This window comes from Chrysemys picta, chromosome 9 (assembly GCF_011386835.1).
Source record: "Chrysemys picta bellii isolate R12L10 chromosome 9, ASM1138683v2, whole genome shotgun sequence".
Lineage (NCBI taxonomy): Eukaryota > Metazoa > Chordata > Testudines > Emydidae > Chrysemys > Chrysemys picta.
Genome location: NC_088799.1, coordinates 60,137,029 through 60,160,128, shown reverse-complemented (window position 1 = coordinate 60,160,128; position 23,100 = coordinate 60,137,029). Strand labels below are relative to the sequence as shown.

The following is a 23,100-nucleotide window of genomic DNA, read 5'->3' as shown; positions in this document are numbered from 1 at the left end:
CTTTTAAGCTATAACCAGCCACTACATAAGAATATAAGAATGGTCCTACTGTGTCAGACCAAAGGTTCATCTAGCCCAGTATCCTGTCTTCCAACAGTGGCCAGTGGCAGGTGCCCCAGAGGGAATGAACAGAACAGGTAATCATCAAGTGATCCATCCCCTGTCACTCATTCCCAGCTTCTGGCAAACAGAGGCTAGGGACACCATTCCTGCCCATCCTGGCTAATAGCCATTGATGGACCTATCCTCCATGAATGTATTAGTTCTTTTTTGAACCTTGTCATGGTCTTGGTCTTCACAACATCCTCTGGCATGGAGTTCCACAGGTTGACTGTGTGTTGTGTGAAGAAATACTTCCTTTTGTTTGTCTTAAACCTGCTGCCTATTAATTTCATTTGGTGACCCCTAGTTCTTGTGTTATGAGAAGTAGTACACAACACTTCCTTATCTACTTTCTCTACACCAGTTATGATTTTATAGACCTCAATCATATCTCCTCTTAGCCGTCTCTTTTCCAAGCTGTAAAGTCCCGGTCTTATTAATCTCTCCTCACACCGAGGCCGTTCCGTTGCACTAGAGGGCAACATGATTACATGTGCACTATAGCCATTAACTTATAGAAAACAATCACTTATTTATGATCTATTTTCTTCATATATAGCGCAGGCATTAGTTGTCAAGGCAGTTTTAATATATGGAAGATTTGATGGGATAGTAACAAGCCATATTTCTGCTAGAGATGCACAAAAAACTGCTAGACTTTATCAAAAATGTCAAATTAGTGTAATATTTTAGTTCCCTGTAACTCAAAAACAGTTTGACCAATTGTCCTCAAACTTTGCAGAAAAGTTCACCATTCCCTTTAGAGTAAATCTGGCAATTTTCAGGCCAAACAATTTTCTTAGCCAAAGTTACAGAATTAATTTTGGTTGAAATGTTGAGGTTCTCATTCATGCGGCTTTGGCCACTGCTTACCATTGTCCGCACACTGATTGGTAATGGTCTGTCTTCAAAAGGCCATTGGCATGGGGAATGACATGCAAAGGGCCAACAAGTCATTTTTATTCCAACTCTTATAGGATCTGAGTGCATTTTAGAACTCTGTACAATCCATCAATTTAAACATCTTGGTTAGCAAGCAGGATTATAGGTTAGTTTGGGCTTGAGTGCTTGCTTTTCTAATCTCTAGTCAAATCCCTGTCCAATTTAGTCCACTGCTATAAATACAGGATTACACAAGTCAGCGTTAATGTCATTAAAAAGGAAAACATTTACCAATCTCAGCAAGCAGCTCAAGAGAAGAAAAAAAAAATGTAAGATTGAGGAAGGATTATCCAGTTTCTGGTTTTGGCACATGTTGCATCTCAGTTGATTTCTGGCTGTTCCTTACTGGCCCTTCCTGCTGGTGGATGGCAGCCTTTTTGTGTTGAAATACAGAGCTGTCTGGTGTGATGGCTCACTCAAAGATGCCAGCCTGTCAAGAAATAAATTGAGAAGAATTGCCAGCTCTACGAGTTGCCTCAGGGAATCCTCCATTAGCAGCTTTGAGGGACATGTGCCTTTTATTCTTCCCCTCTGTTTTGGTATTCTTCTCTCTTGGAAAGATCTGTTAACATTTCTGGGGCTTGAAACATTGCAAAGATTGCATACCCTTTGCTTTATTTTTCTGTCAATGCAAATTCCCCCCATATTATACACAGAATCTAGCCTATTATTTTTATAACCATATTTATATTTATCCTAATTAGGGAGAGATTCATTTCAGAGAAGAAAAAATAGATTCAAAATCAAGGAAATCTGGTATCCCTGGGGTGACTATGGAGGGGCTAATTCATTAAACATGCATGCCTCCAGCGAAACCTTCATGTAAATCCCTTTTAACAGTCACTCAAGGCATCTCTTCCCCGTAGCTGGATCCTTTTGAATTGGGTGTATAGATATGTGAACAGATTAACTTTTTTTTTAAACTGCAAAATACAGTATTTTCTATTTAAAAAGTTATTTTGAGAAGCCTTTTGTTTGCTAAGCTTGCTACGCACCCTCTGATGGAAGATCTAGCCATGTAACGCTAATCCTGAGTGATCGGATGCCTGCACATTCGGGAACGCCAGGCGGTTTTCATGCTTCGTGCCTAGACTGGGTTTTTATAAAGCCCACACAATACCAGAACTAAAACCTTGCCGAGCTTCTGTGATGCCTGGATGATACAGTGTACAAAGACACAGTAGCCATTGGACACTACAAAGGGAATGTGCAACATATCAGGAAGCACTTTTTCATTCCCTTTCCTTTGGGTGATGCTAGAAATCAGTCTCCCTAACTGCCAATATCAAATGGTTTTTTGGGTCATTTGTCCTCAGCTCTTAAGGAGACAAACTACTGTTATCCTAATAGCTCCCACTCTCTGGCAGGCCGAACTGCTGGAAAGATGACGCCAAATGGTGTGTAAACCCCAAGAGGATATCTTGCCAGCCAATGTTCAGTTGGAGATGGTGGGAGTGTGCTAAGGAATGTATTAGGCTAGCATTTCTCAAACTGGGGGTTCTGAACCAAAATGGGGGGCTCACAAGCCTATTGTAGGGGTGTTGCAATATTGCACCCTTACTTCTGCGCTGCTGGTAGCAGCGCTGCCTTCAGAGCTGGTGGTTGGGAGGGGGTCGCTGCTGGCTGGGTGCCCAGCTCCAAAGGCAGTGCCGTCAGCAGCAGTGCAGAGGTAAGAGTGGCATGGTTTGGGGGACATCATCACAGCCTGAAATATTTTCAAAGGGGAGCCCCCAAAAAGTTTGAGAACCTCTGTATTAGACAATAGGCTGGAGGGCTGAACCGAGGACCTTTGCAGTAATGAATTGGTAAGAAAAACAGTGGCAGGGTTTTGTATATTTTAAATGGTGACTTCTACACTGATCAAAAGTAATGAAGCCTCAGCTGTGGCCGTGGGACTTAATTGCACAGTTAATTTAATTGTATTAACAGCTCTCCGCACACTGCTGTAGTTGAAGTTCTATCACTGTTTCCATGAACCATGGTTTTCAGGCATTAATTGCTCAAATGCCTCTGGCTCAGATTTACACATTTTACCCCATTCCCTCTTCCGCCAAAATCCCAAACTGGCTAAAGCTTGAAGCACGTTCATTTTCACTTCTTATTTTGCCAAACTCCAGCCCCCAAACGGTTCATTTTCATTACAAGAAAGTGTACGGGGAGTTCCTCTGTTACGCCGATAAGAAACAATGAAGTAGTCTGGGGAGGAGTCTCCCCTTCCACTGCTAGCAGGACAGATCCTTTTTCTAGGACAATTAATCTGTCTGCTGCCTGGCTAAACTGGGCCTCAGTGGGAGAGCAGACCTCCAAAAGGCCATAGGAGGGATAGCTCAGTGGTTTGAGCATTGGCCTACTAAACCCAGGGTTATGAGTTCAATCCTTGAGAGGGCCATTTAGGGAACTGGGGTAAAAAAAACTGTCTGGGGATTTGTCCCGCTTTGAGCAGCGGGTTGGACTAGATGATCTCCTGAGGTCCCTTCCAACCCTGATATTCAATGAAAAGAATGAAATGTAAACTGTGATTTTCAGGGAAATGGGCATGAAATGTCCATCAACTCCTTGGGAAGTTTTACTTGACGCTGCTGGAAAATCACTTGTCACCTGTTGGGTTGGGGGATAACCATAATAATGAAGGACTTGGGAGGTTAACCTACTGGCTACCCCCTACATGCCATTTGGCAATAGTTTCCTATGTAACATCCACAGGAACTGCCATTGTGGAACAGCTCAATGGTCCATCTAATTCAGTCTGTTCCAACAATGGCTGATGCTGACTGCTTCACTGCATGGTTAACACATCCTGTAATCTACTCAATTATGCAAACCTCACCCCTAGTAAAATTGCTTCCTGACCCCAGCTGGTGCAGTGCCCAGGAGCATGAAGATTGATAGCCCCTTTAATTTGATCCCAGCTAATGTAATTGCAGATGCCATGCTTTATCGAATCACTTTCCTTTAATCTCATGGATACTCCACAGGTTAATTAGATTTGCTGTAATTCAATGAGTCTTTATTATTAATTGTTGTCTTTTTACTTCTATCCAGTGCCCTCTGACTTTTTGATTATGGGAAGAACTAGCTAGGAACACTTGGTTGCTTCCTGTGCACACTCATCATTGTACAAAGCTCTATCGCATCTTCTGTCTCATATCCCGAGGGCAACATTTTCAAAAGCACCAAAGTGATTTCGGAGCCTAAGCCCCATTTTCAAAAGTGACATAGGTACTTATCAGCCTAAGGCCCACTGAAAGTCAATGAGATATAGGGTACAACTACAAAGAATGGAGAGGTAAATAGCGGTGTCCCCCCAGGGGTCTGTACATAAATGATCTGGAAAAAGGGATAAACACTGATGTGGCAAAATTTGCAGATGATACAAAATTACTCAAGATAGTTAAGTCCCATGGAGACTGCAAAGAGCAACAAAAGGATCTCACAAAACTGGGTTACTGGGCAACAAAATGGCAGATGAAATTCAATTTTGATAAATGCAAAGTAATGCACATTGGAAAACATAATCCCAACTATACATATAAAATGATGGGGTCTAAACTGTTACCACTCAAGAAAGAGATCTTGGAGTCATTGTGGATAGTTCTCTGAAAACATCCACTCAATGTGCAGTGGCAGTCAAAAAAGCTAATAGAATGTTGGGAAGCATAAAGATAGGGATAGATGATAAGACAGAAAATATCATATTGCCTCTATATAAATCCGTGGTATGTCCACATCTTGAATACTGCATGCAGAACTGGTCACGCCATCTCAAAAAAAAAAAAAAAATTGGAATTGGAAAAGGTTCAGAAAAGGGCAACAAAAATGATTAGGGGAATGGAATGGCTGCCATATGAGGACAGATTAAAAAGACTGGGACTTTTCAGCTTGGAAAAGAGACAACTAAGGGGGGATATGATAGAGGTCTATAAAATCATGACTGGTGTGAAGAAAGTAAATAAGGAAGTGTTATTTACTCCTTCTCATAACACAAGAACTAGGTCACCAAATGAAATTAATAGGCAGCAGGTTTAAAAAAAAGAAATATTTCTTCACACAATGCACAGTCAACCTGTGGAACTCCTTGCCAGAGTTGTGAAGTCCAAGACTATAACAGGATTATAAAAAAAAAAAGCAAACTAGTTAAGTTCATGGAGGATAGGTCCATCATGGCTATTAGCAAGGATAGGCAGGGATGGTGTCCCTAGCCTCTGTTTGCCAGAAGTTGGGAATGGGCAACAGGGGATGGATGATTTAGTGATTCCCTGTTCTGTTCATCACTTTTGGGGCACCTGGCATTGGCCACTGTCATAGGCACAGACTTCTTCTGGCACTGGTGTGTGCTCGATCCCCCAACTGCCTCCAGCCCTGCCCTGACTCCACCCCTGCCCCGACCCCATTCCAACCCCTTCCCCAAAGTCCCCGCCCCAACTCCGCCCCCTCCCTTCCCCTATTCGACTCCTTCCCCAAATCCCCGCCCAGGTCCTGCCTCTTCCCCGCCTCGTCCCTGAGCGTGCCACATTCCCGCTCCTCCTTCCTCCCTCCCAGTGCTTGCTACAGCTGTTTGGCAGTGGCAAGTGCTGGGAGGGAGGGAGGAGCGGAGATGTGGTGCGCTCAGGGAGGAGGCAGAGGCCAGCCCCGGAGCACCCATGGAGTCAGCACCTATGGCCACTGTCAGAAGACAGGATACTGGGCTAGATGGACCTTTGGTCTGACCCAGTACGGCCGTTCTTATGTTATGTTCACAGCAAAAAATGACCCACAGCAGCAAGTCTTAGAGCCCAGGTCAACTGACTCAGGCTTGCACTACAGCAGTGGTTCCCCAACTTTAACAACCTGTGAACCCCTTTCACTAAACTGTCAAGTCTCGCGAACCCCCTCCTAAAAATGAATATTTCCAGGGATTGTCTCCTTTACCTGAGTATAAATTATAAAAGCAGTGATCTTGGAAATATAAAATTTGTTTTTATGACATGCTTATTACACACTATTTATTATTAATGATTATCATTACAGTATTTTTATTACATTATGAAAACGGCAACACTCTTCCAAGATCTCACTTTCGTAGCTTGTATCACTTTGAATAAGCCTGTTATAAGACTAGGCTCCTATGTTTCGTCAAGGAGTATCAGATGTGAAACAAGCATGAAGGTATTTAAGAAGCCAACTCAAATCGTTCCTCCTACACAAACATTCAGGTCTTGAGCAGTCCAGGCAAACAACGCACATTACAACAAAGCTTAAACTTGTTCTTCATAATAATTTTAAAAACAATACTAGCTGCCTATTTAATTTTAAAGACAGCAAAAAATATCCACCTCCCTTTCCATTTCTTATAAGGAGTCTTGAAGTTTAAATCTCCACAGTGTGATAGATATGCTTGCTTTGATCTGCTTAGCTCTTGGAAGTCCAGGGGCTCCGGGCTGCTGGCCCCATGGTCAGGGCCGGCTCTAGGATTTTTGCCGCCTAAAGCAAAAACAATTTTGGCCGCCCCCCAACCTTATTTAATTACCCCACCCCCGGCCCCGCCTCAACTCCGCCCCTTCCCCAAATCCCCAGCCCTGCCTCCTCCCCCCAGGCTCTCAAGCCTAGGAGGGAGGGAGGGGGAGAAGCGGCGCCGCGCCGCGGCCACTCGGAGTCTCCCCCTCCCTCCCAGGTTTGAGAGCCTGGGAGGGAGGGGGAGACTCCGAGTGGCCACGGCGCGGGCGCCGCTTCTCCCCCTCCCTCCCAGGCTCTCAAGTCTTCTTGAGGACTATGCCCTCCCACATTTTACCGCCATAAGGGCAAGTGAAGGGGCGATAGGGTGGAGAGGAGCAAGTGGAATCTTTGGGGGGGGGGAAGGGCAGCAGTGCCTCCCCCCCCACACACACACACACACTTGTAGGGAGCTTCCATTGCCCCTGGGCTAGATCCCAAGTTTGGAAACTAGATCCCAAGTTTGGAAAACCGGCAATGGGGGGGGGGAGTGTCAGGGCAGGGGTGAAAGTAACTTAAAGGACTTGCTGGAGTCCTGAGCGGAGGCGTGGCCTCAACCGGAAGAGGCATGGCATTTCAAGATTTAAAGGCCCTGGGGCTCCGGCTGTGGCTGGGAGCCCCAGGGCCTTTAAATCACCCCGGAGCTACGAGCTGCTGAGGCGTCTGGGAGCCCCGGGGCTCAGGGGTGAATTAAAGAGCCCAGGGCTCTGGCTGCCACGGAACTCCGGGCCCTTTAAATCACTGCGGGAGCCCAGCTGCCGGAGCTCTGGCGGGGATTTAAAGGGCCCGGGGCTCCCCGCAGCGGCTGGAGCCCTGGGCCCTTTAAATAACCACCACGGAAGCCGGTCCAGTCCGGTACGGCGTACTGGCTCTTGCCGGTATGCCATGCTGTGCCGTACCGTACCATACCGCCTTACTTTCACCTCTGGGTCAGGGTCTCAGAGCCCAGGCTCCAGCCCAAGGCTGAATGTCTACACTGTTCTTTCTAGCCCCTCTAGCACAAGCCTGAGTCAGCTGCCCCAGGCTCTAAGAATCCCAGAGCTGGGCCCTAAATGGCTAACTCACTTCTCAAAATGGGACTTGGGCTTCATCTACATGGGGATTTGTTTCCATATAACCTAAGGTGTGAATTGAAACAACTGGTTAGAACCCCCCCCTCCCCTATGTGGACACCTCTCCCGGTAGAACAGTGGTCTTTTTCCAGTTTAGCTTTTGTCACTGGGGAAGGGGAATCAAGCAACAACAAAAAGACAAATCCTTAAACCAGAATAAGATTGCCCCATGGAGGGTTATACCCAGATAACTGTACCTGGTGGTATAATTGATCAAACTTCCCCGTACAGACAAGCCCTTAGCTTTTGATAATGTTACCAAGGCCACCAAATTGAATGCAACATTCAAGGAGAGGACAAAACTTTGATCTCCATGGTAACCAATCTAATCTATTCTGTGGTATTAGTTAGCCGGTACATGCTGGATTCCTTTCATGTGAAGGGAGGGGCTAGGTGCACTGGATCAGCACTTTTGCTGGGTTTACCTGGTGTGCTAGTCAGAAGTGAAGGAGTTAACCATACTGCATATTGAAGAAGGCACAAGTGTTTGACGTCAACACTCCATTAAGGTAAATGGGGCAGGAAGTTCCCACCTCTCCTGGCTCTATTGTTTCAGTCCCTCTGGCTGCAGATACAATCAGCCTATGTACATTGTATGTTCCGGTTTCAGAGTGGTAGCCGTGTTAGTCTGTATCAGCAAAAACAACGAGTCCTTGTGAAACTTTAGGCCTGGTCTACACTATGAGTTTAATTCGAATTTAGCAGCGTTAAATCAAATTAACCCTGCACCCGTCCACACAACGAAGCCATTTATTTAGAAATAAAGGGCTCTTAAAATTGATTTCTGTACTCCTCCCGATGAGCAGAGTAGCGCCGAAATCGATATTGTCATTTCGAATTAGGGTTAGTGTGGCCGCAATTCGATGGTATTGGCCTCCGGGAGCTATCCCACAGTGCACCATTGTTACCGCTCTGGACAGCAATCTGAACTCGGATGCACTGGCCAGGTAGACAGGAAAAGCCCTGCGAACATTTGAATTTCATTTCCTGTTTGCCCAGCACAGGAGAGCACAGGTGACCACAGAGAGCTCATCAGCACAGATAACCATGCAGGCCGATAATCGAAAAAGAGCATCAGCATGGACCGTACGGGAGGTACTGGATCTGATCGCTATATGGGGAGAGGATTCAGTGCTAGCAGAACTTCGTTCGAAAAGACGAAATGCCGAAACTTTTGAAAAAATCTCCAAGGGCATGATGGAGAGAGGCCACAATAGGGACTCAGAGCAGTGCCGCATGAAAGTCAAGGAGCTCAGACAAGGCTATCAGAAAACAAAGGAGCAAACGGTCGCTCCGGGTCAGAGCCACAGACATGCCGCTTCTACGATGAGCTGCATGCAATTCGGGGGGGGGGGGGGGCTGCCACCACTACCCCACCTCTGACCGTGGATTCCGAGGCGGGGGTAATCTCATCAGCCACACCTGAGGATTCTGCAGACAGGGAAGAGGAGGAGGAGGAGCTTGCGGAGAGCACACAGTACTCCGTTCTCCCCAACAGCCAAGATCTTTTTCTCAGCCTGACTGAAGTACTCTTCCAAGCCAGTACCCAAGACCACGACCCCATGGAAGGGACCTCAGGTGAGTTTACCTTTTAAAATATAAAACATGGTTTAAAAGCAAGCATTTTTAATGATTAATTTGCCCTGAGGACTTGGGATGCATTCGCGGCCAGTACAGCTACTGGAAAAGTCTGTTAACGTGTCTGGGGATGGAGCGGAAATCCTCCAGGGACATCTCCATGAAGCTCTCCTGGAGGTACTCCAAAAGCCTTTGCAGAAGGTTTCTGGGCAGTGCAGCCTTATTCCGTCCTCCATGGTAGGACACTTGACCATGCCATGCTAGTAGCAAGTAATCTGGTATCATTGCATGACAAAGCCTGGCAGGATATGGTCCCGGTGTTTGCTGGCATTCAAGCAACATCCGTTCTTTATCTCACTGTGTAATCCTTAGGAGAGTGATATCGCTCATGGTAACCTGGTTGAAATATGGGAATTTAATTAAGGGGACAGAGGTGGCCCTTCCTACTGGGCTGTTTGCCTGTGGCTGAAAAGAAATCCTTCCCTGTAGTAAGCCAAGCACGGGGGGTGGGTGGGGGGGAGAGTTTGGCGCTAAGCTTTTCACGTGTGGCTAGCAGAGATCTTCCCTGATACCAGCCACGCAGTGGGGGGAGGGATAAAGCGATCATCCCAGATAATTGGATGGGGAGGGGAGGTTAGTTTGTTTTCTGCTGCTGAAGGTTAACAGCACTCAACGGGCTTTGCTTGGTATGTGGGAAAGGAGGACGCAGAAGCCGAAAGACAATGGCTTACCATGGCCGCATGCAAGCCGAATTCTGTTGCCCGGACCTGCGTCTGTGATCTCTAGCAGCAAAGCCACAGGCACTCAATATTAAGAGGCAAAATGCGACCTTGCACAGAAATCACATGTGCTATGTAATGTGAATAGTGTTGTTCACCATGAAAGAGTATAAGCATTGTTCTGTATAATGTATCTTTTTAAAAAATTCTCTCCTTTTTTCCCTCCCTCCAGCAGCTGCAAATTTTTCAAGCCTCCCTCCTCCGTCCCGAAGGCTATCTCAGATAAGGCATCGGAAAAAGAGGACGCGAGACGAGATGTTCGCGGAAATCATGGAATCCACCCACAATGAAAGAGCTCATCTGAATGAGTAGAAGGACACGGTTTCAAAATATAGGAAAGATGCCAGTGAACGTGAGGACATGAGGGACCAACGTGAGGAGAGGAGAGACGCTCGAGATGAGAGGTGGCGGCAGGAATATCAGAGGAGGCAGGATGCAACGCTGGGGCTGCTGCGTGAGCAAACAGACATGCTCCGGCGTCTGGTGGAGCTTCAGGAATGGCAGCAGTATCACAGACTGGTGCTACAGCCCCTATATAACCCCCCTCCCCCCTCACCATGTTCCATAGCCTCCTCACCCAGATGTGTAAGAACGTGTGGGGGGGGAGGCTCCGTGCACCCTCCCACTCCACCCCAGTGGACAGCCCAAGCAAAAGGCTGTCATTATTTTAACCTTTTTTTAGTGGCCTTTTCCTTCCCTCTGATCCTCCTCCCAAACCCCACCCGGGCTATCTTGTCAGTTCTCTCCCTCTTTTTATAATCAATTAATAAAGAATACATGATTTTTAAATGATAATGACTTTATTTCCTTTGAAAGCAAGCTGTGATCGAAGGGGGAGGGTGGGTGGCCTACAGAGAATGAGTCAATAAAGGGGGCGGGTTTTCATCGAGAAACAAACAGAACTTTCACACGGTAGCCTGGCTTTCAAAGCTTCTCTGATGCGCCGCGCTTCCTGGTGTGCTCTTCTAATCGCCCTGGAATTGGCTGTGCATAATCAGCAGCCAGACGATTTGCCTCAGCCTCCCACCCCGCCATAAAGGTCTCCCCCTTACTCTCACAGAGATTGTGGAGCACACAGCAAGCAGCAATAACAATGGGGATATTGGTTTGGCTGAGGTCTGAGCGAGTCAGTAAAGTGCGCCAGCAACCTTTTAAATGGCCAAATGCACATTCCACCACCATTCTGCACTTGCTCAGCCTGTAGTTTAACAGCTTCTGACTCCTGTCCAGGCTGCCTGTGTATGGCTTCATGAGCCATGGCATTAAGGGGTAGGCTAGGTTCCCAAGGATAACTATAGGCATTTCAACATCCCCAACGGTTATTTTCTGGTCCAGGAAGTAAGTCCCTTGCTACAGCCATTTAAACAGAGTAGTGTTCCTGAAGACGCAAGCGTCATGAACCCTTCCCGGCCAGCCCACGTTGATGTTGGTGAAACGTCCCCTGTGATCCACCAGTGCTTGCAGCATCATTGAAAAGTAACCCTTGCGGTTTATGTACAGGGTACCCTGGTGCTCCGGTGCCAAGATAAGGTATATGGGTTCCATCTATCGCCCCACCACAGTTAGGGAATCCCATTGCAGCAAAGCCATCCACTATGACCTGCACATTTCCCTGAGTCACTACCTTTCGTAGCAGCAGCTCAATGATTGCTTTGGCTACTTGCATGATAGCAGCCCCCACAGTAGATTTGCCCTCTCCAAATTGATTCCCGACTGACCGGTAGCTGTCTGGCGTTGCAAGCTTCCACAGGGCTATCATCACTTGCTTCTCAACTGTGAGGGCTGCTCTCATCCTGGTATTCTGGTGCTTCAGGGCAGGGGAAAGCAAGTCACAAAGTTCCATGAAAGTGCCCTTACGCATGCAAAAGTTTTGCAGCCACTGGGAATCGTCCCACATCTGCAACACTATGCGGTCCCACCAGTCTGTGCTTGTTTCCCCAGCCCAGAATCGGCGTTCCACGGATAGAACCTGCCCCATCAACAACATGATCTCCGGGACCCGCGGTTTGACAGAATTCTGTGTCCATGTCCATGTCCATGTCCTCAGCACGCTCATCACCGCGCTGCCGTCGCCGCCTCCTCCTTGCCTCGTTTTTTTGGTCCTGGTTCAGCATAAACGGCACGATAATGCGCGAGGTGTTTACAATGTTCATGACTGCTGTCTTGTGCCGTGATATGGCGTCTGCTGTGTTCACCCAGGAAAAAAGGCGCGAAACGGTTGTCTGCCGTTGCTTTCATGGAGGGAGGGGTGAGGCTGTACCCAGAACCACCTGCGACATCCCATCCCACCAGGCACTGGGATCTCAACCCAGAATTCCAATGGGCGGGGGAGACTGTGGGAACTATGGGATAGCTATGGGATAACTACCCACAGTGCAACGCTCCGGAAATTGACACTAGTCCCGGTACATGGACGCACACCGCCAAATTAATGTGCTTAGTGTGGCTGCATACATTTGACTTTATACAATTTGTTTCCAAAATTTGAATTCTGTAAATTCGGATTAATCCCATAGTGTAGACATACCCTACTAACAAATTTATTTGGGCATAAGCTTTCATGGGCTAAAACCCACTTCATCAGATGCATGGAGTGAAAAATAGACTTACTGCTTACTGTATCTTTCACTCCATGCATCTGATGAAGTGGGTTTTGGCTCACGAAAGCTTATGCCCAAATAAATTTGTTAGTCTCTAAGGTGCCACAAGGACTCCTCAGTATTTTTATTTTATGTTCACAGTCACAAGGCTCAGAAAGGAGAGTCTGAATTCTGAAGAGAGCAGCAGGCTCTGGGATGACCAGAGATTACAAAGGCAGAACCAGATCAGTAAAAACCTACCAAGAGACCTTTTGATCTCATCGCAAGGAAATACAAGGTGAGATTTAGGATGGGAAACTGTTTCCATTCAGCTCTCTGGACAGCTGTGCAGTGGAAAGTGACTAGGTCTAATAACTTCAGGGCATGCCCATGACCCCCAGGATGGTGCCCTTTTGATAGAAACTGAGCTCTGACTACTTGGATTTATTTTAAATTCCCCCCAGGTCAGAGTTCTGGGCTGATGTCACTGCCCCCCCCCCCCAACAAACAACAACAAAAACAGAACCATTTACTATTCTGGAAAACTGGTAAAAATGGCCCCTCCTCCCAAATGAGGAACTAAACCACATGCTAGTTGGGCCTAGAGGTCAGTGCAGGAGTCAGACCTCATGGTTAGAACTGGAATCAATAGCCAGGAATAGGAGCCAAGGGTCAAAGCCAGAGTCAGAAATCACAGGCAAGGATTAGGACCAGGTTATCGGGAGTGGGGCAGAAGCAGGGTTGGGAATAAGGCAGGTGCAGGAGCCATCACTGCCATGGGTGAATGCTTTGAGCAGCCAGCCACTAAACTGCTGCTGGGCTTAAAACCCAGTCTGCTCACTCTTCCAACCAATCAGGGGGTGTAGCCAATCAGGCAGCTTACAACAGGCCACCTGCACTCATTAGGTTGCCCAGAGTCCAGCTGTGCTGCAGGTTCTGATTCTTGACATCACAAAACAATTTATTATGATGATTATTATCAGAAGTAATATCATAGCAACGGGAAGCCCCAGTCACAGAGTAGGAGTCCACTGTGCTGGGCGCTGTACAAACATGCAACAGAAAGACAGTTCATGTCCCACCAGCTGGAGACCCTGGTGTGCAGAGCGAGCAAGTCAATTCCAGAAGCCTGAGCCACTGGGGGAAAACAGTCACTCTCCTCATCTGGGTGAAGACTCTTGTGGCTAGTTGGGAAGATTCTGAGCACTGCATGAGCTGACTCATCCTGAGGACTGGCCCAGCTCCCTGTGGAAGTGTATGAGTCAGTGCCTGTCAGTGAGCACTTGGTCTCTCTTCAGTACACTCTTCATTGATCAGTAATGGCTGCTCCAGTGTCATTATGCTTTATCATTTAAACACACACTTAGGATTCTTTAATTAAGCAATAAAATACAAATGAGAGTGAGTTTCTGGGTGACTATATCTCACCTCAGATGCTGTTATGTTTGGATGGAGGAGTACATAATCTCCCTGAAATGCTCTCTATGCAGTGTCTTTGCAATTCTGAAATGGGGTTTAACCATTACAAATAAACTATTAGGCAGCCATTCACAGCCCTTTGCTCAGCCAGTTACCAGCAGTAATAAGCTAGTGGGAGATGGCCATTTTTACCATGAGATCTGAGCACTATGTTCCTGACACTAGTGAGAAAGCTTTGCTGGTGCCCAGAGGTCGGCAGACATTGCATAAGTGTGTTAGTGACGCACACTATGTTACAACTCCTGACTGCTGCTACGATGCCCATGTCATAACAGACTGAAGATGAACTCCCTGTAGCTTGAAAGCTTGTCTCTCTCACCAACAGAAGTCGGTCCAATAAAAGACATTACCTCCCTCGCTAATAGCTGTACATGGCACATGGGTTGCAACCCCCCAGCATGTGCATTCTTGGTGGGGAAGTTGCAGTTACAGACTACAATATCAGTGGAGCTTTGCAGCTCCCTGCATGGAGCCCGTACAATGACTACTCTCCTACAAACCTTCTGTTCTTAAGGAGCTCTTCTGTTCTATTGTAACCCTTCTGCCAAGTGGAGTCGGCAGCAGCAAGGGCTGGGTTCAATATCTTGGGCTTTCTCTTAACAGAAAATAGAACAGTCTTGAGCCTCTCCTAGTAGTCTGGGAAAACTAAACACCATCCCATGGCACTTCTAGGAGGCAACCCTTCCCCTCTCACAAGCACCGAGTCTGTGTCTGACAATACAACTTTCATCAAGAAGGAAAAGGGGACCCAACATTAACTAGGGAAAAGACCACAATCACAATTGAAAAGCATGTGACCATAGGCAAACGCCCACTGCACAGTGCATTGGACTGTGTCCTTTGCCTCAGCTTCTCACCTTGTGATATGAAATTCCACCAAACGAATATTCCTTAACACACCACTTCCCTCTGACTCCACAGCACCCCACTCACAGTCCTTGGCTAGCAAAGACCCAAGAGGTGCATTCACGGGGAGATGGTGTTGAGCCACAGCCTCTGCAACTGGCTCACAACAGCCACTGTTTCTCGCTGCCGCTGCTGCAATATCCCATTCTGAGGTTTCACCATGTAACACAGCTCTCAGTGACTTCAGCAGGTAACGGTGAACCCCACTGCCAGGGCAGTTTGTGCTGCCTTTCATTGTTTCCACACAAGGTCTAGGGCTTAGCCTCTAAACTTGCTCAATAGTGAGGACAGCTCTAGGAATCACCAACCGGAAACAAGGACTCTTAATTGGGTCTTATCAATTTTGTCTTTAAAAGTGGGAGAGGTACAGATGAAGCAGTGTCTAAGACTCTTTAGGCAAAACCCACATCACCACATCTATCCCCATCTTCACTAGGATCTGGCATCCCTACCCCTTGCTGAGCAAGTGAGCTTCAGTTTAAGGAGACCCTTGATCAGAGCATGCCAGTATGGGTGCTGGGTAGAGCCTTTGTGGAGGCTAGCCCCCAGCTCTACCCTTTCCACCCATGCCCCTGCCCAGAGCCACCCTCTACAGCCATAGCCCTGAGAACCCCTGCCCCTCCCCATGGCTGGAGCCATAAGCCCCCTCCCCACCCGGAGGAATCCCAAGCCCCCTCCTCCTCCCTTTGGCTGGAGGAGCCACGAACTGGCCAGAGGCCCAACCGCCCCCTCCCCTTGGCCATAGGAGCCCTGGGATGGCCAGAGGCCCAAGCTCTTCCCCCCCACCTGCCCAGAGGTGCCCTGAGTCACCTCCTCCACCTGCCCAGAGGTGCCCTGGGCCAGCCGCACCACGCCTCTCCTCCCCAGACCTCAAGCCGCCCTGGAGAAAAGCATTTCACTGTCCTCGGAAGAAGCTTTTCATATGCTCCATACAGGTTCTGGGGCAGCTGAGAAGGTGATATTTGCTACTCAGCTTCCTGGGTTCCTCAGTAATCTCTCTAGAGTCCAGGGAGATTATGCTGAACCCAGGAAACTGAATAGCACATACAGCATCCTCAGCCACCCGGAACCTGCATGGGGCATAATAAAGCAGAAACTTCCCCCTCAAACCCCACAACTGGGGTCTGGAGGCAGCAGCAGGTTGAGACTCCCCTGCCTATTATACCCGCCACCCATGCATGCCAGTTCTGCTGCCTTTTACTTGCACCATAAGGATAACAGTTCATTACCCCTGCATTTGAATACTAGAGTGATTTGTAACCCAAACCAGCCAAAATTGATCATTTAGGCAAAGCAGCCCCATCATGCTATGCACTTAGTCAGAATAGGTATGTCTATGCAAACAAGTTCTTTCCCTGAAGTCTTTTTCCCCTGGTGCATTATTAGATATTAAGGGAGAGCTCATTCAGACTCTGTTTACGCTGGTCACAAAAGGCTAGTAGCCAGAAAATAGTCAGGGTCCTGCACAGCTGAAGGCAAAAATGGAGCAGGCAGAGTCACCTCTCATCCTTAACACCAAGATGCTGCCTTTAGGGACTAGAGATTCTTCCGCTCAGCCCAAGCTGGCACATTGTATGCTGGGAGCTGAGGTCTCTGTAAGCCCCACCTCCATAGTCAAGATCAAGCTGGGTGCAGGCCACATTTTAGCTGTCCCATTGTCACATTATTTGGTACTTGTGATGAAGTGGGGATTTTCCCCTTGTTATGTTGTGCCCATGTGAGTTTTACTGTTTTGCATGAATAATGTGTGCCTCAGTTTCCCTGTGTGCTGCACCAATACCTTGGTGGTGGGAATAGGGGTGTGTGACTTTGGCTTAGACCTTTGGGGCAGGTGAGGCTGTTCCAGTTGTCTACATGTATGCTATGACCGGTTGTAACCTGAGACCCAGGACGGGGCTGCAACCAGGTGACTGCCAGGGAAGCGAGACAAAGAGAAGGAGGAGGAGCAACTGAGGTGTCTGAGGTCGGGCCATGGAAGCTGGCAGTCTGCTTGGGGGGACTGGAAGAGGAGGAGTCCAGGCCACCTGGCCATAGGCGCCGACTTCCCCTCTGCCTGGTGGATGCTCGACCTCCTGTGACAATGCAGTTCTGGCGGAACCCAACTGAGAGTGCCAACTCAGGACAAATTGCTCAAATAGGGCAGTTACAGCCCAAGGCTGGGGTTTTTCCATCTCTAAGGCAAACCAAACCAGCCAGACTAAGAGGACTTTGGTCTCACCCCACTGGCTAAACGCAAGTCTCACAAGCAATCTCCTTAGACACTCCAGTTTCCCAGTATCACCACCAGTACCACTCGTTATGGGAACAAATGGTTATGAAAACCAATACCCAAATAAAAGAAAAAAGGCTCTCCTGATCCCAAAGGACCAAGCCCCAGACCCAGGTCAATATACAAATCAGATCTTGCCCACAAATCACACCGTTGCCAATCCCTTAGAATCTAAAATCTAAAGGTTTATTCATAAAAGGGAAAAGATAGAGATGAGAGATAGAATTGGTTAAATGGAATCAATTACATATAGTAATGGCAAAGTTCTTGGTTCAGGCTTGCAGCAGCGATGGAATAAACTGCAGGTTCAAATCAAGTCTCTGGAATACATCCCCCGCTGGGATGGGTCCTCAGTCCTTTGTTCAGAGCTTCAGTGTAGCAAAGTTCCTCCAGAGGTATGAAGCAGGATTGAAGACCAGATGGAGATGAGGCATCAGCCTTATATAGTCTTTTTCAGGTGTAAGAACACCTCTTTGTTCTTACTGTGGAAAATTACAGCAAAATGGAGCCTGGAGTCACATGGGCCAGTCCCTGCATACTTTGCTGAGTTACAAGGCGTATCTGCCTTCTCTCAATGGGTCAATTGTATAGCTGATGGTCCTTAATGGGCCATCAAGCAGGCTAGGCAGAGCTAGCATCAGTTTGTCTGGGATGTCACCCAGCAGCATAGCATAAGTTTGAAACACAGACAGTATAGAGCCAATACTCACAACTTCAACTACAGAATTGATACACACATATAGACAGCATAATCATAACCCATAAACCATAACCTTGTCTTAGACACCCCATTTGACCCCCTTTATACAAGATCTGGGTGCCACTACAGGACCTTGGTTGCAACACTGATCTGTATGGTCCCAGATTATATCAATAACGTCACACCTCCCCCAGCCCTTGGCCACACCCCTGCACCAACTCTGGCCCCACCCCCATTCCACCCCTTCCCCCAAGTCCCCGCCCTGCCTCTTCTCCGCTTCCACATTCCCCGCTCCTCTCCGTCCCTCCCAGAAAGTCCTAAGCACCGCTAAACAGTTGTTAGGCAGCAGGGGGGAGGGGGGTGGGAAGCGCTAGGAGGGAGGGAGAGGAGCAGGGATGTGGTGCACTCGGGGGGGGGGGAGAAGAAGGAGGCGAGAGCTGGGCTGCCAGTGGGTGCGGACCACTCCCTAATTTGTCCCTGGGGGTGCTCCAGCCCCAGAGGACCCACAGAGTTGGTGCCTATGTGCCTGGCCCAAGACTCCCCAAGATGGACTTGGCTGACAGTCACTGATTTCTGTGCTAACAAGCTCTGTTCTATGCTGTGTTCCAGTTGACTAATAAACCTTCTGTTTTACGCTGGCTGAGAGTCACGTCTGACTGCGGAGTTGGGGTGCAGGACCCTCTGGCTTCCCCAGGAGCCCCACCCGGGTGGACTTGCTGCAGGAAGCACACGGTGTGGAAGGGGATGCTGGATGCTCCGAGATCAGACCCAGGAAGGTCAAAGCTGTGTAAGCTTCTTGCCCTGGCGACAGTATGCTCAGAGAGAGGAGGCTCCCCCAGAGACCTGGCTGGCTTCATACGGAGTAGTTCCAGAGCATCACCCTGGTGACTCTGTGGCAGTACTAGTGAGCTGGTGACTTTTCTTTTGGCAAATAGAAATTTTGCCACAAAACTACATTTTTCAGGGCTCTGCCACTATGTGTGATTTTGGGTAGAATTTGATGAATAGTTTCAGGAAAAAAAAACAAAAAAAATGATTTTTCCCCCCAAAAAAGTCAAAATGTTTTCTTTTGATCATTTTGAAACGATTTCATTTTGAATTTTTTATTTCAAAAACAGCATTCTGTTTTCAAATTTGGCCAATTTTTACATAAACCACACAAAAAGGGGTGAAAAACAGCCCGTCACATTGAAAATGAACAACTTAAAAAAAATCATTGCGTAAAACACAATCTTTGGGTCAACTTGAAATTAATCACAAAACTGAAAAAAAAAATTTTGAGTTGATCTGCACTGATTGATTTGAATTAAAAGAACTGTTTTTGATTTGGCAAAAATTTTTGAAATAGTCAATTTTAGTTTGAAACAAGCCAGATTTTTTTTGGTTTGGCCCTCCAAATTGAAAACAATCGTTTATTCGCTCAACGTTATTTGGCACATAGGTACTGCTATAACCACCCCTTCCTTAAATTTATTACAGTGAGAGTAATCAACCACTGGAACAACTGACCAAGGGTCGTGGTGGATTCTCCATCACTGGCAATTTTAAAATCAACATTGGATGTTTGTCTAAAACAGCGGCTCTAGGGATTATTGGGAGGCAGTTCTCTGGCCTGTTATAAGGAGATCAAACTAGATTGGGGTAGGCAATAATTTTTGCAGGAGGCGCCACTCCACAAATTTTGGTAAATTGTCACGGGCCGCACATTTCTACTATATTAATGGAGGGGGTGCAGGCTCTGGGAGGGAGCTGCAGGATGGGGCTCTGGGCTGGGGATTGGGGTGTAGGAAGGGGTGCGGGGGCTGGGAGGGAATCTGAGTGCAGGAGGGGGTTCAGACCTGGGGCAGGGAGTTGGGGTGTGGGAGGGGGTGCGAGGTGCAGGCTCTGGCCGGGAGGCACTTACCATAGGCGGTTACTGCCTGGGAGCGCAGCAGGGCACTCAGATAGGCTGCCTGCATGCTGTGTCCCCACGCTGTTCCCAGAAGCAACCAGCTGCTGGCTTCGTGGCACATCTCTGTGCACCCCTGGGGGGGAGGGGGGCAGTGGGTCTCTGTGCGCTGTCCGCACCCGCAAGCACTGCCCCCGCAGCTCCCATTGGTCGGAAAACGGCCAATGGGAGCTGTGAGGACAGTGCTGGGGATGGGGGCAGCATGTGGAGCCGCCTTCCCTCCCCCTGCTCCTCCACCCCCCCCCCCCCCCGCCAGAGACATGCAGACACATGCCACCAGCAGTTGGCTGCTTCCGGGAGCGGCATGAGGCCATGGCAGGCAGGCAGCCTGCCTGAGCGCCTCGCTGCGCTGCAGGACTTTTAGCAGCCCGGAGATTGCGAGGGGGCAGCCAAAGAGCCTGGCGGGCTGGACAGAAATGTTAGATGGGCCAGATCCGGCCTGTGGGCCATATTTTGGCCACCCCTGGTCCCCCTGGCCTTGGAACCGCTGAATCAATCTCTTCTCAGTTTTGCAAGCAAGCTGAGCCTTTGGTGTGATCACTGTGCTGTTCTAGCCTCCTAGGTGCTCCGAAGTGCCCCACCACTGCAGAAACTGAGCCCATCACAAATATGAATTTATTAACACAGCACCCCCACCAGGTAGGGAAGTATCATTACTATAGCTGGTCAAGTTTCAGAGTAACAGCCGTGTTAGTCTGTATCCGCAAAAAGAAGAACAGGAGTACTTGTGGCACCTTAGTCTCTAAGGTGCCACAAGTACTCCTGTTCTTCTTATAGCTGGTCAGAAATTCATCAGGATTATTTTCTGACTGAAATTGCCCTTTTCACAAAATTGAAATGTTCTACAGGAATTTTTTGGATTTTCTGTTGGGAAAATTGAAATGACAGCTCCCAGGCTGTCTGCCTGGATTGCTCTTGTCAATTGCACTCTCTGCCTGCAGTGAGGGAGACAATATTTCCCAGGTAACTTTCTTACAGATATGAAAGCTCCCTCTCTTAAGCCCTATGGTCTTGTCTTTATCTGCAGCCCCTGCTCAGATGCATAGGAGAGAGCAGCTCACCAGAACACTTACGTGCTCTGTGACAGCACATTTCTCTTACTGCTTGAGCACATATTAACATAAAATTTGCAACATCTGCTACAAGCCAGTACACAGCCCCAAGGTGCAGAACAGCCAATGAAATCATGATATATTGCAATCTTGTTTGTCAACTACATTAAGTAATCCTACCACATTTCACAGCTCACAAGCATATGTCAGTTTCAGGAAGATCAGCAAATCTCTGCTCACAAATATCCCTTTCCAAAGCTCAACTCATTTGTTATATTCATAAATACTTATTAATGTAGAAGGGCCGTATGCACACAAGGCTTCTGGCTAGTTCAGAGTAATCGTTGCTGTTTGTAGCTTGGAAGTGGGATTGGTTATATCAAAATGAATAAATCCTTGTTATGTCCTGCTTGATCTTAGGGGTGAGTTTATGCTCGAAGTAGGCCATTCAGAGACAATAGACCTGATCCTGCAGATTCAGGATCCATTGCTGGGAGGTGCTGAGCAGCCTCACTAACAGAGCATCCTGGCTGGATCAGGCCCCTGGATGATATGGTCACTATGCCTCACTGGAACTTGCTAAGATGCACATGGAAGGGAGAAGAATAAACCAATTTCAGACAGTGCCTGTGGATTTGTTGATACCAGGCGTGCTTGAGTTTTGTATGGTTCAGACCAGCCTCTCGGCCCACCATCTTGCATGGAACGGACCAGGTGGGGCAAAGGCACATATCCCCGCTGGCCTACACTGGGCACTTAGACACTGAGGTGAGAGGCACTTTAGAAACAAGCTAATATGGATCAGATCTGACTCAATTTGGGAAGAGCTAATGCAAATTAAACCCAGACTGCTCCTAAAGAGGTTCTTTCTCCTTTCACTGAAGACACCAGCCCACCTCCCCTTCCTCTCTGCACTGACATTCCCTTTGCACGTGGTGCATCCATAGCCCAGCAGTTGTCTCTCCCAAACACCTCGCCCCCATCCCTTTGCTCCTGTGCTGCTGATGTGGGTTTCACTGCATAAGCCCTGCTGATGGTTCCCTGAATGAGGGTTGGCTAGAAGCAGGGCCTGCTTGGCCCTGGCCTAGCACCTGTTGTTGCTGGCAGCTGTGCAGAGTGATGGTGAAATACTGCTGGATCAGGAGACATTTGACAGCTGTAAATGGCAACACACAGTGCCTGGCAGGAAGGATCAGGCCCAGGATCTTTGCCCTTCTGGTTGCTTCCACTACTGTCTTGGGACTCTGTGGCACCTTTGGGTCCCCTCCTGGCTCTAAAACCCCTTCTGCTCCAAAGTGCCATGCCCAGGGCATGAGCTGCCACATTGGGATGCCCATCACTCCAGCACCGTCTCCTGCTTCAGGTTGGCACATTAATAGGCTACAACGAGACCTGGCCTGACTCCTGTGTTGATGATGTGTGAAATGAGATCTGGATTAACCAATGTGCACTCAGTGCATTTGCAGTGCCCTCAGGTCATGGGTGCATTACTCACCGCTGGGCTGACACTTCCTCCTGGTCACTCTGAGGATTAGCTCGAGGCCGACACCCTCTGTCCATGATCTGCACACTGTCACTCTGTTATCCAACTGCAGCCCCTCTCTCAGCCTCAAGAACGGCAGTGTCAACATCACCGATTCATTCACCTGCACGTCCACCAATGTTATATATGCCATCATGTGCCAGCAATGCCCCTCTGCTATGTACATTGGCCAAACTGGACAGTCACTACGTAAGAGGATAAATGGACACAAGTCAGATATCAGGAGTGGCAATGTACAAAAACCTGTAGGAGAACACTTCAACCTCCCTGGCCACACAATAGCAGATGTAGAGGTAGCCATCTTACAGCAAAAAAACTTCAGGACCAGACTCCAAAGAGAAACTGCTGAGCTTCAGTTCATTTGAAAATTTGACACCATCAGATCAGGATTAAACAAAGACTGTGAATGGCTAGCCAACTACAGAAGCAGTTTCTCCTCCCTTGGTGTTCACACCTCAACTGCTAGCAGAGGACCTCACCCTCCCTGATTGAACTAACCTCGTTATCTCCAGAACGATTCTTGCCTGCATATTTATACCTGCCTCTGGAAATTTCCATTACATGCATCTGACGAAGTGGGCATTCACCCATGAAAGCTTATGCTCCAATACATCTGTTAGTCTTAAAGGTGCCACAGGACCC

The 23,100-nt window shown here is 48.0% G+C and overlaps 1 long non-coding RNA gene across 2 annotated transcripts in view; it reads left to right on the top strand.

The window, feature by feature from the left end:
* The window catches only part of LOC101931550 (uncharacterized), a 59,502-nt gene extending 41,255 nt beyond the window's left edge, over positions 1–18,247 (top strand). For both annotated transcript variants that reach the window (XR_002889916.3, XR_010590410.1), the window contains 2 exons: positions 12,724–12,859; positions 14,962–18,247. This is a non-coding gene — a long non-coding RNA (uncharacterized LOC101931550). The remainder of the gene's footprint in view (positions 1–12,723; positions 12,860–14,961) is intronic.
* The last annotated feature ends 4,853 nt before the right edge of the window (positions 18,248–23,100 follow it).